Source organism: Homarus americanus, unplaced genomic scaffold (assembly GCF_018991925.1).
Source record: "Homarus americanus isolate GMGI-L3 unplaced genomic scaffold, GMGI_Hamer_2.0 scaffold32340, whole genome shotgun sequence".
In the NCBI taxonomy this organism is placed as follows: Eukaryota; Metazoa; Arthropoda; class Malacostraca; order Decapoda; family Nephropidae; genus Homarus; species Homarus americanus.
In genome coordinates, this window is record NW_024747232.1 from 580894 (window position 1) to 598521 (window position 17628).

The window sequence follows — 17628 nt, forward strand, 5'->3', positions numbered from 1 at the left end:
TAGGTCTGGGAGCCATTGGGGGGCCTGTTAGGTCTGGGAGCTATTGGGGGCCTGTTAGGTCTGGGAGCTATTGGGGGCCTGTTAGGTCTGGGAGCCAATGAATCAAACACCTCAGTGCAATATGCCTTTATTGTATTTAACTTAACCCTTTGAATACGATAACTTACTTCGTCCTTACCAAGGCGTTAAGTCATCTAACTCAAGTTGTCATCCTACTCAAGGGGGTTAAGTCATCATACTCATGGGGTTAAGTCATTGTCCTCAAGGGATGTCATCGTAACTTGACCTCTTTACCATTTGTAAGGCTGATCGATATTCCTACAAACATACTGTATAAATAATAACAATATGCCAGTTCGTGCAACCAATAGGCTAATAAAGTGCTATCTGTATTCACCCCACACGACCATGGTCATGAACGGCTACCATGTACCCTCCAACACGACCATGATATTAAAGGACGACCTAACACTCGTTATCCCGACCTTGACATTTGAGGTGTACCAAGAACTCGTCATCTATACGAATAAACAAACAGCTACCACCTATTATCCTCCACGAACATTAACCATGACCTGCCATTGTCACCATGAGCTGTGGTAGAAGTGGTTTGCAAGTTTTCATTACCGTAAGGTGGAAAAAGCCGAACCCTTCTACCACCACACACTTGCCCTCATGATCGCTCTCGTACACACACACAAACACACACGGGAAATACTGTGCATTAACGGAAGTCAGTGATACAGCCGCGCAAGATCTACATTTCCATGGAATACTTTGACCGACCTATGATGGGGCCTGGTAGTGGAACAAAACGTTTCTAACTGTTGGCGCCAGCCAACCACCACCTGTCTTACGTGAGAGTGTCGAGCAACCTCCCTGTCTCAACTCTCAGAGCAACAACACGTCGCCGGGTGCTCAGCTAGTCAGCTCAGCTGCTCATGTCAGTGCGCGCTGTACCACGAACGTGAGAGGGTGTATGTTCTCTCGCTCGCTTCACATCGCAAGTTGTTTTGGTTATTTCGTTTATGTTTAAAGTATTCATTGTAATTTTGGGGACCACGTTGAGTTCTCAACTACGTTTAACCTCATTTGAAGAGGTGTCAACTAGAAGAATGCACTAAACTGATTTTGTGTTTACATCAGCAAGTAAACATCATAGACCTGTGTCGTGACAGAAAATTCTCGGGAATAAACACTGGTTTTACAACAGAAGACTGACGGCCTCCTGCTACTGAAGGACGGCTGCTGACTTGTTTAGCCAGACAGAAAAAGTTTATAAGAAAGTCAACTGAGGAAGAAATTGTTTACTGCAAGTACAAGCTTGGGCTGAGGACACCTTGCCCGGCGTGTGGGTTGTACATCAGCCGCTGCACGAGCAACAACATCGTCACGTGATCTTCAGTCAGGTAAGTCTCACCTGTCCGGCTGCACTTAACGTGTTTATGGTATACGTCGGTATTTCCGGAGGGGGGAGGGGGGCCTGTCTTGAGGCCGTGTGAAAAACGTATATGGATTTTTGAAATAGGAAATTTTCACAAAATTTAGAAAAAAATAGTATATTTCAATCTTCCCCACATGCCCAAGACACGTGGACAAAATAATTACATTTTAGTTGATCTTGAACGTAATATAAATACGAGTACAAGGTGTAAAAATTATCAGCTAATTATTATTTTTTAAATAGGGGAAGGGGGTGTGGGGGTTTGTTAAAAAGCAAAACGGGACTTTAAGGGGGGGGGTCATGTGAAAACGTTTGGGAACCACTGTATATAAATTGGATTTATGGAGTGAGATTACAGCTGCTGAACACACACACATACATCCTTTGGTGTTGAAATGCAGGGGCGGCAGTGTAGGTGATAATCTCATGTCTTAGCAGGCAGCAGTTAATGGGTTACGCCATTACTTTGTCGGGACAGATGTTAGCCCGCCCAGTATATTTATATATATTATGGTATGGGACTATAGGTGTTGATACGTTCGCTCTACTAATATTGGTTTCTTATCTTCGGGATTTTTACCGAAACATAACATTGTTTCAAATCTAAGAAAAATTACGTTGAATTTACCAAAGAAGTTGGAAGCAGACCGTGGCCTCCGCTCCTTGAGCTAAGACAAACCAATGACTGATATACTGTATGTGCAGGTTTGGCAGTTGCGGGGGTAAAGTACTGCTGCAACAACAATAGCATTGTCTCACGTTTTGGAGAGCGTCCCAGTCCCTGTCACACCCGGTGACTCCAGTCGCCCGTCCTCCCAGGTCTTTAACCTAATTAACCACAACCTATTAAACCAAATCTAATAGGTAAATATTGCTATAACCAACACAGCCAACACCAGGAAGAGAAGCCTTCGATTTTCTCGAATAACCTGAAACAATCATCTGTGATAACGATCTTTGTCTTATTTCTGGAGTCTACCAGATATTTTACGTTTTCTTTAAGCCCCAACTATTGAGTTTGTTCTTGTTCCTCCGATGATGATTTTTTTTTCGTTTTTTCGAGATGTTTATTAACTCCAGCAATTCATTAAAGCACCTGAAGCTTAACACAGCTTCGGGCAACATTCACCTTGGGGTATTTAATTTAAAAAACGCTGACCTAAATGTTTACCAGAAAAGGCGACCAATTCTGTACATTTAATTGTTGACCTCAGTAGAAAAAATAGCAAAATCTCTTTCTCTCAGCTCTTCAAGTATATTAATTTTCAGATCGACTAAGTTTTTGTTCGCTACAAGGAAAGTAAGAGTGAGTCAAGTTAGATATCCGGCCAGGGAAAAGGTAAGGCCTTAGTTACGAACAACCGGATACCTACAGAAGACAAGTGTTGCCAATATAGTGGACAGTGAGAGGCGTTTATACTAACCAGTTACAATATACAGTTTATGTTTATCTTTATATATTTTTTAGTTTAGTTTTAATCTTTTCATCTGTATTTTTTTTTCGAATCACGTGAAGATTAGCCTCTAGTTTATATAACCGTAGGGGTCTTAGGTTAGGGTGGTTAATCTTAAGGTGAAATAAACTCAAGGCTATTCTTTCCCATGATTCGTAATTTAATCATAGGGGAGAAATATTGCGGAAATTTAATCTTGTTTCAATATTAATTTTAGGTTTTGCGCCGTAAAATCCTGATGTTAGGATTGGTCGAGTAGTGTGTGTGTGTATAGGAAGGCGTTGGCCCCCTAGTGTCGACTGTTGTTCTTGCTTATATTTTCACCACATTTCTTTATTGTCATTGAGCATTAATTGCGTCATTCATTTACTGCCACCATTATTAATTGCGTTATTCCTTTACTGTCACCACCATCAATTGCGTCGTTCCACCATTTTTACCATTGCTTCCATAATTCCACCACCATTGTCTGTGTCATTCCTTTACTGTCACCACCATTATTTGCGTCGTTCTTTTACTGTCACCACCATTTTCACCATTGCTTGTGTCATTCCACCACCATTTCACCATTGCTCTCGTTATGCTACCATCATTGTCTGCACCATTCCTTTACTGTTGCCACCATTAATTGCGTCATGCCACCGCCATCTTCACCATTGGTTGCGTCATACCTACATAATTGCTTGCGTCAGTTCCCCCATTTATTATACTGGGATATGCTGGATATAACTATTGAACCGACCTTTCCTATATTAATGTGTTAAACTGGGTACGTACTGTCTATTGATCCAGAGTTAAGAATTGTTTGACATTTGGGGTGAAAGATGACGTGTTTGGGCGATAATTCTTCATTTATTTTCATCGGTTGTAAATTTATTTTTGCAGTATTTTGAGAAGTTAATTTTACACATCTGTCAGTCAATAGTTTACCATAATATTTCGCATTCATTCAGTATATTAATATTGATCCTAGTATTTGCTATATTTTTAGGTGAATGTTTATTGTTATTTTTTTTAAGTAATTTTAACCCGTATTTTGTGTGTGAATATATCCCACTTCGCAGTACAAGACTAATGATTTTGAGTGATGGCGGCTTTGTACCTTGATAATGCGGTGGCCGGTAATAAAGTCAGAAAAAAAGTCACAATTTTGGCTAGGAAAAAAGTCACAATTAATTTATGGTGGCCGGTAATAAAGGTTAGGTTAGGTTACTGAAACTGATTGACATATTAACCTTAAAAAATGTGAGAATTCGATAGTTAACTTTTCTTTTTTTCCTGTGACTTTTTTACCTGGATTCGATAATGCATACCCTTAAAAAATCGTTGATTTTCCACACCCATAAGATAGTTTTATTTGTCATGTATTTGAATCGTTAGTGACACAGAGCATTTATTCCCCTATAAAACTCCCTTAAAGACCTTAGTTGTTAAAGCGTAATGAGATATAAAATAAACAGCCTCGATTCTCTTGTCTGTCAACAAGGAGCCCATCCTCACCCTGAACCAGACACTAAGTTATTTCATTCATTCATTCTTGCTTTTTATTCGTCACGGTTCTGTATTATGAGTAAATAACTATTTCATTTTCACTATGTACACTATACTGATTTATTTATATAGGCTGCATCATTATAACCTCGTGGGGAGAAGTGGCAACATTGCTTCCAGCCCACACTGGCTCTCACCACAAGGGAATTTAAGTTTCTCTCTCGGTACAATCATCTGTAATTTCTCTTATTCCTACTATATAAAACCTCTAATTTGGTGCTTGTGAGACCACTGCCTGTGTCCTTGCAGCACCGTCAGGGTTATGTTGCACGGTTAGCTAAATCTGGATCACTGCAATTGACGTTTTTCCAAAGAGGAATAACTTGTTTTCATTGCTATAATAAGTTAGTTCATACATGGTCAAATTTTCTTTTTCATTTAAGACGTTGCTTGATCTAGTGTCAAGGAATAGTCCGAGAAGACCGGACAACTCGCCAACTGCACTGGCTAACCATTACCCCGGAACACGATCCGCAAATCGACTAATATCCAGGTTCCCCATTACTGCTGGGTAGACAGAGGCAAATGGCGTAAAGAAACTTCCCCATGGTTTCACCCTGCTCGGGGATGGAACCCGAGTGCGCTCGCTTGCGAGGCGAGCGTGCTGACCATTACATCACAGGTCGCTACGATCGGTTATAAGGACACACACACACACACAAGAGCTACAAGAGAACACAATGACGCCACTCAAGTAGTTAATCCTCGTTAAGTTGACAAGGAGAGATGAGATAACAGTAAACAAAGAGTTATTGGGTCATGAGGTGTACTGGGGGAGTCATGAGGTGTACTGGGGGAGTCATGAGGTGTATTAGGGGAGTCATGAGGTGTATTAGGGGAGTCATGAGGTGTATTAGGGGAGTCATGAGGTGTATTGGGGGAGTCATGCGGTGTATTAGGGGAGTCACGAGGTGTATTGGGGTAGTCATGAAGTGTATTAGGGGAGTCATGAGGTGTATTGGGGTAGTCATGAGGTGTATTGGGGTAGTCATGAGGTGTATTAGGGGAGTCATGAGGTGTATTACAATAACAATGAAGGATATGAATAATTGAACCTTTTTTTATGATTTTTGTTTACAGTTTTCTTAAAATTTATCCAAAAAATCGTACAGTATTTATGAAACTTGCTGGCATCCTTTACTGCGAGATGAAGGCCACAGAAACCACGGATAATGCGCCGTACGTGAGGTAATTGTTGGGTTGAATTGTGTTTTGATTTTTAGCATTTTATTCACTATTACGAAGATGGTTTTATAGAACTACTGAAACTGGGTATATCATTATCTGGGTGTCTAATTTTCATTGTATTTTTTTTTCATAGTTGTTGTGATAACCGCCAGGCGCATGATACCCTCCTAGGTGGTGGTGACCAGTACGACCTTAACTGGTTCCATGTTCATTGGTATTTTCTTTCCAATAAGTATACCATTCTTTGTTACCATAAAGCACTCGAGGCATTATTATTGCTCGTATGTAAGGAGCAGTTTTGACATTTCCCCGTTCTACCTGAGCCACCACAAGTCTACTATATTATTCAAAACTAGATACGCTTCCTCCGGTTTGGTATTAAAAAAAAAACAAAAAAAATCTGTGATAACGGAAACAGACGATGTTGCTATACTTTGTTTATCCTCTAAATCCTGTAGGTTGAGGTAGTCTGTTAGTGTAAATGTGGATTGCTTACAGAACTTGGTAGGTTAGAATATTAGGAAGGCACGTGGAGTCAGTTGTGTGTGTGCGCGTGCTTGAAATGTTGTGCATGTGTCGCCAGGTCGTCCCACTAGGAGTCTCACACCACGTTTAGAATCTTTCAGTGTTATTTTTCCTGCCGATGGTTGTTCATGTTGTGTTTGGTTCTTAATTCCGATACCGTTTATCTTCACAACTTAAAGATATGTAATAATGATTATAATTCGATTGGTCTTTTGTTAATTTTATCAGTTATTACAATTAGATGGTGATAAGGTGGTGGTACTGAGTTGACGTAATTTCCCCTGGTTAGTAGTACCCAGCCAACACATGGGTCTTATCCAACGTTATCAGTGATTGACTATAAGGGATCTTGTAGTTTCACTTGTACTATTATATCTGTCTGTTTATAGTTCTTATGGAAACTGATTAATGTCCGTTACTTGTATGACTCACGGAGATAAATTTCTGGTCTATGAACTTATTCTCTTGTATGCTGTGTGTTGTGATACACCTGGTAGCCACTTGTACTGTACCTGTGGACGGTGAATGATGAATTACAGCATGAGTGAGGGATTGTTGCCAAGTTACTGTAGGTATTGTATTGTGGGGTGGGCGGAGGGTAAGGGTGTCGTGGGTTGAGGGTAAGGGTGTCGTGGGTTGAGGGTAAGGGTGTCGTCATGGGGGGGGACTTCCAACACCCTTCATGATGATTGGACAAGTCAGACACCCAATAGTTTGACCCAGTAAGTGGCGATGGGATTCTAAAGTGGACACAATCTGGCGGCGCCTCACCCATCATGCTGAATCGTCCTCGGCAGTGACCTGGAGACACTTGAAAAGTAGGCCAGGTCATGATTGCTGGCAGTCTGGAGTGATTACATTGTTAGCCAGGCGACGACGGTATGTGTGGGAGAGGGACGACGTGGTGTGGAGGGGGAGCAGCAACAGCCTGGCGCCTCAGTGACTGGACCTCCACGCCCGCCCACACGTGCTCTTACACCTCCACCTCAGTCCACTTGTCATCTAACTTCACTTCATCTCATTTTATACGTTCATACTTACCCGGAACCGGAGAGTTTGACATTGTGGTTATTAAACACCAGTCATACTTAATTTTTGCAATATGAAAGTTTTTAAAAATAAGCTTAACTCTTGTTGAAATACTGTACAATATGTGAATATGAGTGACGGAATATTATCAGCTTTTTCTTGGTGTTTAATGTGTAGTAGAAACGAAGACTTGAGGCGGTGAACGGTGCTTGATAACCCTGGCAGTTGATGCAAATAAAAACAACCAACACGACCTCTTGTACAAGTTTAGCTGATATAGTAACACTGGAACTTGTTTATTTGAAGTTAATATACAGTATTAATTTACACAATATGTATACTGTATATCTATGCATGAGTATACAAGACTTCATATTACTTAGCTAGACCAAGTTCAGAGATAATCCTTCAGTTTCCTAAGTTGCATTTCACCGATATTAATGAAATAGTTGAGATGGACACACATTAACACTGAGGACTACTAGATATACTGTGCCTTGAGTTTCCTAACTTTATGTTGGATGATATCGTTATGACAGCACTCATAATATACTACAGGTATGATAGATCTAGCGGCACGTGTTTGTTTGTTAAGTCACACACACACACACACACACACACACACACACACACACACACACACACAGAGTTCCCAAGACTTGTCTGGTTTAGGGCTTACATAGTCGAATTCTCCGTCTGACGTAATGTTGTTACGGGCACACGGTGGCGTGAGGGACATAGATACACGTGTGTGTATGAAAAGAGGCAACGTTTAGGTGACTTCCCCCTCCCCTTCCCTCATCCTCCCCCAACAACTTAACTGATATTTTACTTGATTATGTAAGGTTAGATTAGGTTTAAGTAAGGTTAGATTAGGTTAAGAAAGGTTAGGTTAGGTGAGATTGGGTAAGGTAAGGTTAGGCTAGATTAGGTGAGATAAAGTAAGATCAGATTATTCTAGGTAAGGTTAGATTAGGTGAGGCTACATGAGGTTAAGTGAAGCTAAATTAAGTTAGATTATCAATAGAGTGGTTAATCTATTCCCATGACCCAGTTTCCCATAAGAAGTCTAAGGTATTTTAAGGCTGGGAACGTTGTGGTCACGTCTTGAAATCGTCTCAAAGATTATGACGTGGCGGTGTGTCATGCCGGATGCAGCCAGTCATAGAGGGTCTTGTGTGTGGAGAGAGAGACAGACAGACAGACTTACAGGAAGAGATAGACAGAGAGAGAGACAGACAGACAGACTTACAGGAAGAGATAGACAGAGAGAGACAGACAGACAGACTTACAGGAAGAGATAGACAGAGAGAGAGAGAGAGACAGACTTACAGGAAGAGATAGACAGAGAGTGAGAGAGACAGACAGACAGACTTACAGGAAGAGATAGACAGAGAGAGAGAGAGAGACAGACAGACAGACTTACAGGAAGAGATAGACAGAGAGTGAGAGAGACATTGCGTTATTATTATTGTTTCTTAGTGACCGTATTAAGCGAGGTATCTTGTTATTGATGATGTGGACTGAACCCCCGCTATTCGTGATGACAGAAAATCTCATAATCTTGTGTTAAGTGTTGCGGATTAACCTCACACACACCTTGTTCATCTCGTCTTTCATAAACTTAAATATAATTGAAAAATGGATATGTGAACTCTCCTTTCTTTACAAAACTGGTTATACTACCTGGGTGGCTTCTCGTACACGCAGCCTCGCAAAAGTCCTGAAAAAAAAAAACTCATATTGTTTGGGTGATGCTCTTCGGGTTTTTGGTCGATTGGTTGAAGTAGCTTTTATTTATGTTTCTTAGCTCCTTCAAGACGCTTCCAGAAAGGTCATTTAAGTCAGTACAATCTTTGACGTGAGGAATATTTTGGTGTTGTTTTGATGTGTCTGTTTACCCCGTCTGTGTCTCCGTCTTCCTCGTCTGTGTCTCCGTCTTCCTCGTCTGTGTCTCCGTCTTCCTCGTCTGTGTCTCCGTCTTCCTCGTCTGTGTCTCCGTCTTCCTCGTCTAACATTGGCAGCGTAGAGGTGATGATGCTCAGTCACCTACCATCCTGCTACCTACCTACCGCTACCTACCTACCTACTGCTACCTACCTACCTACTGCTACTTACCTCGCCTCCGTGTGTTGGCTCAATGGAAGAATGGCATTGAATAATAACGAAGACAGCTACTTGAGAATTTACACACGTACAATCAAACGGAATTACTGAAATATTTACAAAGTTAATGCATTTATATATTTCGGTATTTGTTTTAATTTCCATTGTTTCGCCTGTACCGAATCGTCATAGGGTGCTACTGTAGCGCACGGTCTACAAGATACAGTATATTTATTCTAACCTAACCCAACTTGACCTGACATAACCTAACCTAACCTGACTTGACAGAAGAACATAAGAATGGAGGAAACTGCAGCGAGCCTATTGGCCCATACTAGGCAGTCCCATTTACACCCAACCCCTATCACTCATATATCCATCTAACCTATGTCACGAGGTAATTTTCAAATATTTAACATTTAGATAATTATGTCTTTATTTTGGAGGCAATGAAGTTATTGTTAGGTTTGGATTATACCGATTTTAATTGTTTGTGAATAAAGACAAAGCAAAAACACCGTCATCTTGGGTTGGGACTGTGACGCAGTAATGAAATTTGAGCCTTCATGGTAACTAATCTAACCCATTCAGAAGTTACCTAACCTAACCTAGTCCTCCAGGTAGCGTTAGGGTATTTAATCATCAGGTTTAATAAGTTGTGGGGTTAATCTTCAGGTGATATTGGATAGTGTCAACTTGGCCACCGACTTGCTGATGCTATACGTCAGCACTCACACCTGCTAATGGCTATTCTTCTTAAGACCTTCCCGACACCTGCTGAATATATATCCTGCCACATCTCCTGACGGCAGTATAGAAGTATTTAAACACACTCTCTCAGCAGTGCCCGTAGAGCTAGCAACCTTTTGCCCACTCTCCTAGGCAGTTGTCACCTGCAATTATAGATCATAAGAAATCAGTGCACGTGATCCACCGGTTGGTAATTGAAATCTAACAAGATTGACCATATGTGATGACCCCATTGTCGTCTCCTGGGTCAGTTATGGGGTACGGACAGTGGACTTGGTTGTAGTGTATCGTCGTCTTTTCTGTAGATGTCAAGTTGTTGTGTTGTCGAATTGATCTATGTACGTTGATGGTACTTGAGTGGTATAGTTTAAGTTAGGTTATGTTTGTTTATCGTAGGAATAATTTTTAAGGAATTAACCTGAAGATTAGACATTCTATTTTATTTCACCTGCCGATTAACCATAACGATAACCTAACCTGCCGAACCTAACCTAACCAAACCCATTCCAACCCAACCTAATCTTACCGTTTCTAACTTAAATGAACTATCCTAACTTAACTTAACCCCTTAACCTAACCTAATCAGGCGAAATAAGCTACCTGTAGGGTGTCTAATCTTCACGTGATCCAATCCCAACTATCAATGAGAAACATATCAATCTACTTGTGTTTTGATGTGAATGAAGTGAGAAATATTGCTTTACCTGGAGCCGTTTTCTCAGAATCACACGGAAAATTTTTATTGTTTTACTGAGGCTGAGAAAAGTTTAGGAAGGCTTATTTACAGTGAACCTTCCATATAACGGATTTTTCTCTCCGTGTAATCCGTTAGATAGGGGTTTCATATATAACGGACCCTGGATATACCGGTTTTCATTTATTTAGTGCGTTAAATAGAGGTCCCACTGTTCTGCTCTGATTAATATTAAATCAAGGAAGACTTAATCTAGTTTATCTTTAACCTTAATTTCTATATTAATTATAGACTTAGATCAACAATAAGGCTTTATCCATTCCTTACGAACCTTTTGACATTAACCGGACAAATTTTGTGATCGCGGTAAAGCTATTGATATTGAAACAGTTTATTTAGCCAGAAAAACACAGATACAGAGTCGATAATATTAACATGGCTGAGCCACTTGAGAGCCGGAGCTCTCTTGTAGGTACCTGATACTGTAAATTTATCTCAAGGAATTATTATGTAACATTTAGTATCATCTGAAATAGTACACATAACATGGTGATTATAAGAACATATCAGAATGTTACCACGGTTATCGCTTCGATATTTATTTTATTTATTTTTTATCTCTCACTGCGAAATAATGGTCTTTAGTCAACATCATCATCACCCACACCTTAGGATCAGTTCAAGTAACATGTGACAGCCAGGTACACCGACTCGCCAAAAAACCCGGGTAACCACCACCATATTGTCTGCTGTATGACTTTCACCCACCCAGAGAGAGAGAGAGAGAGAGGTGTATTGTGAGAAGCAGAGAGAGATCAAGAAAGAGAGAGAGGTAGGTAGGCAGGCAGGCAGGCTTATTCATTTCATCGTTACAGGAAGGAAAACTCATTGAAGCAGCATAAGTGGACTGTAGTGAAATGTAGTGTGATGTTGTATAGGATGGTGTAATGATGTAGTGTCATCGTATAGTGTGTTGTCGTGTAGTTCGGTATCGTAGTGTTGTTACCGGTGTAGTGTCGTAGTGTAGTTGTATAGTCACCTTTGTAATGTAGTAGAGAATTAACACCACCGATGACATCTACATAGCTCCCGGCTGGTCGTAAAAAAACCCAGAAAAAACATCTTGACCATCACCACAATATCCATCTATATACAACGTTTATCTTCATCACCTGAGTCTTACCTGAGAACCCGGGCACACCTGTAGTACTTAAGGGGATCACCAGCCACTGAGATATCGACTGTGATAAAGGGATTTAATATTCGTCCTGTACTCGTCCTATACTCGTCATGTTGCTGGTTTTCTGTAACTAAGGAATTACCTGAAGTTGAGGCACCACCCCAATGTTTACTAAGTCACCTGCTAATTAAACACCCTAACGCTACCTGGGGAGGGGGATTAGGGTAGTGTTATGGTGGTTAAGTTGGGTTGGATTAAGGTGGGTTGGGTTGAGTTAGGTTAGCGTTAAGGTGATCAGTGGCTCAGCGTTCTATTGTGAGAAAAACAACCTAACTTAACCTAACCTAAATTAACATATGCTAACCTTACCTAACTCAGCTTAACCTAACTCAGATTTTGCCTAACCTAACCCTAAAAAGGACGCAGGAATCTAGTGTTGGGTGTAAGAGTGAATGAGGAGTATCCTGTATACACGTTTTTATTACAAGCAGCAAGCACAGCGGGAGGTGGTGGGTGTACAGTAGATGTGCGGCGTTGTTGCCACTCAGGACTAGGGGTGGGATAAGACTGAAGGTGGGCTAGGACTGGAGGTAGGCCAGGATTGATGGTGGGTCAGAACTGAAGAAGGGCCAAAACTGGAGGGAGGTTGGTCGCCCATCCAATCTTCTTCAACAAACATCCTAAGTTCTTGTTTGTCTCCGAGCACATGGGAGGCTGACCTTGAGGCTGTCTTGGGCATGTCGCTTGGTGGTCCCTGGAGGTTACATGGTGAGGGGCATCTGGTTTAACCGTGAGGCATAAGTGTGACCAGGCAGGGTATAGTGGTGTGGATAGGGGTATTAGTGATGTGGATAGAGGTAGGGGTATTAGTGGTGTGGATAGAGGTAGGGGTATTAGTGGTGTGGATAGAGGTAGGGGTATTAGTGGTGTGGGTAGAGGTAGGGGTATTAGTGGTGTGGATAGAGGTAGGGGTATTAGTGGTGTGGATAGAGGTAGGGGTATTAGTGGTGTGGATAGAGGTAGGGGTATTAGTGGTGTGGATAGAGGTAGTAGTGGTGGTGTGGATAGAGGTAGTAGTGGTGGTGGTGATACGGATAAGGTGATACAGTAATTATACCATAATGCGTAACTAAACGTCTTTCTTATCAGTATATCTACCTGGCTCTGATAACACTTCATTACGTACGGTACGTTATTATTATTAAGCCGTTACGTTCTTTTTTATGGTGTTATTGAGTCTGTATGAGAAAACCACATCACTGTGAACTTAATTCCGTCCGTCCGTCCGTCCGTCCTTGCAGTGTTAAGAATTAATTGATGGATCGAATTGAATGAACTTTTTTTTCACTTTTGTTTTTTAATGATGAAGCTACATTTCACACATCAGGCAAAGTCAATCTTGAGAAATGTTGAATAAGAGGTGAAGAAATTCCACATTAACTGTATCAACACCTAAAGGGATTCACCTAAAGTAAACGTATTGATGTGTCACGTCAGATTCCTATATTTTATGAACTCTATTTCTTTCTTGAACGAATCGTCACCAACAACGCCTACCTCAACATGTTACAATTCTTTATTCCACAACTTTAAGAAAATCACAACCTTACAAAGAGCTATTTTCCAGCAGGGTGTAGCATTCCCGTCGTTCCCAGACCGTTGGATTGGTGGAGGGAACCCGTGTTGCGGCCTGCCCCTTCACCGGACTTTACAAACACGTTCATAAATTTATTTCCGGGATTTTCTTGAAAGTAAAGAATACAAAAGCAAATAAAGGGGCCTCAAAGAACTTAATTAAAGTATTGGATTGCTGAAGCTGCATCATCCATCCCTACAGCTGTTTGGAAATTTTTCTTAGAATTTGAACACCAAATGGATGCTTGTAGTTTATTATTAATTCGAGAATATCTGTGCGGTTTAGTTCTTTGTGGTCAATACTTACAGGTTTTGAGCCTTTGTGGTCAAGGTAGTGAGTTTTGATCCGTCTTGCCTGAAGTGAACACCTTTGTGGTTAATACTTACCTAAGGCTGAGATGAATTTATACAACCTTATTACGAATGGTGTTAGTAGCTTGTTAGTGGGTTGTTGGGGGGGTGTTAGTGGCCTGGCTAACGACCACAAGTTCTTCATGAGTAACGTGAGACCTCATAAGGTGAGTATATATTATTATCTCCGGGTCTAGTAACTGAGGCTATGTTGTGGTGATGATGGCCGTGAGAACTAGGTTAAACCGGATTTGTGTTGTAAAAGTTGTGTTTTTGTTGTCAAGACGTTAGTAACAGAGATATTCATGTGGGGTAATGAGTTAGTTTTTTTAATTTCTGGACGAGTTTTTAGTCTTAAAAAGTAAAAGTTAAAATGGATTATTGTTGGTAAAGTGGAGATGTTGAGGTGGATAGTGACAAGGACGTGTTTATTTAGAGATGATCTTGTTTTAATTATTTTCATTTTTGCTTTAGAGAATATTGTTATATACGAAAGTGCAAGTTGAAATGGGCTCCTGTTGTTAAGGGTTGTGAGTTGGTGCCATATTGTTGTAGAACGAGTGGCACTGTGTGGCTGTGTGTATGGCGACTTCTGGTGTAATGGTCAGCATGCTCGCCTCGCAAACGAGCGGACCCGGGTTCGATCCCTGGGCATGGTGAAATCATGGGCAAATTTCTTGCGTCATTTGCCTCTGTCTACCCAGCAGTACTTGGGAACCTGGATGTTAATCGATTTGCGGATCGTGTTCGGGGGTAATGGTTAGTCAGTGCAGTTGGCGATTGGACGGTATTTTCGGACTATTCCTTGACACTGGGTCATGCAACACGTTAACTCAGGGTGTGGTTGTTGTGTTGGCAACAGCTTCTACACCTTAAACAAATTCACGCCTCGTATGTGTGTGTATGGGTGGATGTATGTGTGTGTGACTGTGTGTGTAAATAAGAATATCACGTGTTTTGGTCATAAAATCACTTACTGTGGGACAACTTTGAACGCCTTCAGGTAACGTTAGGGTGTTCAATCACCAGGTGAAATAAAGGTGGGGGTGTCTAATCTTCAAGTCAATCATTCTTTTATAATATTATACTAAACGAGGTCTCTGAGGGGGATGGAGGGAGATAGGAAGAAACTGGTTCACAAATAGGGTGGTGGACGAGTGGAACAAGCTTAGCAACTTTGTAGTAAGTGCTGGAACTCTGGAAAGTTTCAAAAGGAGGCTAGATAGATTCATGAATGATAGAGAGTGGTAGTAACTCTCGACAGGAGCTGCCATGCACAGGCCAACCGGCCTATTGAAGACTCCTTATTTTCTTATGTTCTTATGTACATACACGGTTGTTGCCACGTGGGTGACACTGGTTGGCTCCACACACACACACACACACACACACACACACACAAACAATATGCTTTGAATATAAAATTGCTGATGGAAACGGCATAGAGAAGGTAAATGGATTTTTTTGTTAGTTAATGAGCACTATGATGTAATGTTAGTGCCAGGTAATTGAGATATAATTTTTTTTTGTAATGTTGGTTCAGGTATTCACCCCCCTGGTGCTTGTGCGTGTGTGTGTGTGGCAGCCATCTTGCTTTCGTAGTTTTTTTTTTTATTAATTTATTGGGCACTCCCCTACATCCTTGTGTAAGGTGAAGCGCAGAAGCGTTTACAGCGCCCAACAGGGAAGCATGCTAAGTTCATGCTTGCCTTTATGTCTCATGAGATAAGGGCGTAGAAGTTCTAGTTTTTGTGTGTGTCAATTCGTCCCCGGTGTGACCTCCAGTTGGCTTACCTGTACCTCCGTGGGCGGGTCTAGGTGGAGGGAGGCCGGAGACAAGGGTGGTCTTTTAGTAAAGGGATATTTACAACACGTGAAGATTAGCCCCCCCCCCCTCCTTAGTTTATTTCGTCTATTGGTTAAATACCCTAGCGCTAACTTAACCTAACCCAAAGATCAATGACCTTGACCTAACCCAACCTAAAAACTTAACCTAACGATCTAACTGAACCTTATATAACCTAACCTGACATTAACTTAACGCAATGCAATTTAGCCTAATATTACCTAACCTCCATCACTCCATCACACCCCTCCACAACTCGCTCACACCCCTCCACCACTCCCTCACATCCCTCCACCACTCCCACACACCCCTCGTGGGGGTGACTATTTTTCAGGTGGACATTCTGGGGTGACGATTCTTCAGGTGATCCGCTCATATATCCACCCAACCTATGTTTGAAGCTATCCAGCGTATTCGAGTTAATGATGATATTTGGTAACTTGTTCCACTCGTCCACTACTCTGTTTCCAAACCAATGTTTACCTATTTCGCGCCTAAATCTAAATTTGTATAATTTAAAACCATTGCTACGAGTTCGCTCCTGGTTGGATAGTTTGAGTACCTTGGTAATGTCCCCTTTGTTTAGCCCTGACTTCCATTTATACACCTCTATCAAGTCGCCCCTCGCTCTACGTCTCTCGAGGGAGTGCAAATTAAGATGCTTTAACCTGTCTCTGTCCTCAAGGTTCCTAATGCCCGGGATTAGTCTTGTCATTCTCCTCTGAATTCCTTCCAAGGATTCTATATCCATTCTGTAATACGGTGACCAGAACTGAACTGTGTAATCCAAGTAAGGTCTCACCAGCGCAAGATATAATCGTAAGATGACCTCGCTAGTCTTGTAACTAACTATATTTCCATGAACTCGTGTTAACAGGTTTGGTAATTGTGAGTAACTTGGCTAACAGGTGTGTGTGTGTGGGAAGGGGAGGGGGGGTTGTCAGGTGGGGTTATTTACCTGGGATGTGGGGTAGTGGTCAGGTGAGGTCGGTCTTATTGCTGCTGCCATCACTGCTACTGCTACAAATATTACTAGCGTTACTACTACTACTATCATCATCATCACTAATACACCGCCACTACCACTAACCTACTCTTCCTGGAAAGGTTGGGTTGGATGAGGATTGCATATTGTTCCACACCTTCAAATGACAAGAATTAGTTATGCTTAAAGAAATTGTCTTTGATTTCATTTTACATGCGTTAATGTTCGAAATAAGGCAAACAGAGTATTGGGTTTTATATCTAGAAGTGTAAGTAACAAGAGTGCAGAGGTCTTATTGCAACTATATCTTGCGCTTGTCAGGCCGCACCTCGATTATGCGGTTCAGTTCTGGTGCCCTTATTATAGAATGGATATCAATTCACTAGAGTCGGTGCAGCGAAGAATGACGAAAATGATTCCGGGACTTAGAAACCTTCCATATCAGGATAGGTTAAAGAAACTAAACTTGCATTCCCTAGAAAGACGAAGAGTGCGGGGAGATATGATAGAAGTCTTCAGGTGGGTGAAAGGAATCAATAAAGGTGATATATGTATAATATGGACACGAAGTAGTACCTTAAGCTGTGTATTCTTATATTACTCTATTAATTATGTATAGTAAAGTATTACAGAACATGTATTAATCCTATGTAATATTTCCATTTATTATGCACCATGTTATGTATGTGAATTATCATATTTACATATTATGTATTCAGCTTGTGAATGCTGGCATCTGTACATGCCAGCGCGGAGTGATACAGAGAGTTGAGATCGCTAGTCCTTATGGTGTGGAAGCCAGTTTCTTTGTTCCTCTGTATATCTCCCGTACGAGAATAAGAACCTATTTTCAAGATAACAAGTGTTTGTGTATACCCTCAGTAGTGTAG

General features: G+C 41.2%; 1 protein-coding gene across 1 annotated transcript in view; it reads left to right on the top strand.

Moving 5' to 3' along the window:
* The first annotated feature begins 930 nt into the window (after positions 1 to 930).
* The window catches only part of LOC121879512 (anion exchange protein 2-like), a 128541-nt gene continuing 111843 nt past the window's right edge, over positions 931 to 17628 (top strand). Inside the window, exon 1 of the mRNA XM_042386170.1 lies at positions 931 to 1409. The gene's annotated coding sequence lies outside the window, so the exon portion shown is untranslated. The remainder of the gene's footprint in view (positions 1410 to 17628) is intronic.